A 756-nucleotide genomic window follows, 5' to 3' on the forward strand; every position below is an offset into this window, starting at 1 on the left:
AGTTAATTGTGGCCAGTAATAGCATGGAAGGCCTTTAATCCCAGCACTCAAGAGGCAGAGGCAGGCAACTCTCTCAGGACAGCCAGAGCTGTATAGTAAGACCCTATCTCAAAAGAACTAAGTAAACAAACAAACATAATTGTTTCTGACTTGATTAAATCCAAGAATAACCAAATGATATAGCAGTTATTGATAGGGTCATGGGCTGGCTAAGTAGATGCTTGATGCTTCCATGGTATTCCTTCTAAACTTGTCACCAAGTTACAGTGGTTCTATGACTGGATACTTGGCATTTTACACTTACCTGCTTTGTTTGTGTGTGCATGTGTGTATGCCATAGTGCAGATGTGGAGGTAAGAAGACAACTTTGGGGAGTCAGTTCTCTCCTTTACCATGTGGGCTCCCTACCTGAGACATCTCAATAGCTTATTTTGCTTTGTTTTTGAGACAGGGTCTCACTATGTAGCCCTAGCTGACCTGGAACTCACTCTGTAGACCAGGCTGGCTCTGAGCTCACAGGGATTCACCTGCCTCTGCTCCTGAGTGCTTGGGTCAAAGGCTGGGGTCACTGCCTGGCTTGACAATTTTATACAATGTATTTTGATCATATTTACTCCCTCAACTTCTTCTATTTCTTCTTCACCCTCCCCTCCCTGACCACCCAAACTTGAGTTTTCTTCTTCCCATTAGCCCATCAAGTCCAGTTTGTATTGCTCAGCTAGTCTTGGTTGTGGGGCCTGGCCTGGTGTGTAGTTG

Source organism: Mastomys coucha, unplaced genomic scaffold (genome assembly GCF_008632895.1).
Source record: "Mastomys coucha isolate ucsf_1 unplaced genomic scaffold, UCSF_Mcou_1 pScaffold22, whole genome shotgun sequence".
Classification (NCBI taxonomy): Eukaryota; Metazoa; Chordata; class Mammalia; order Rodentia; family Muridae; genus Mastomys; species Mastomys coucha.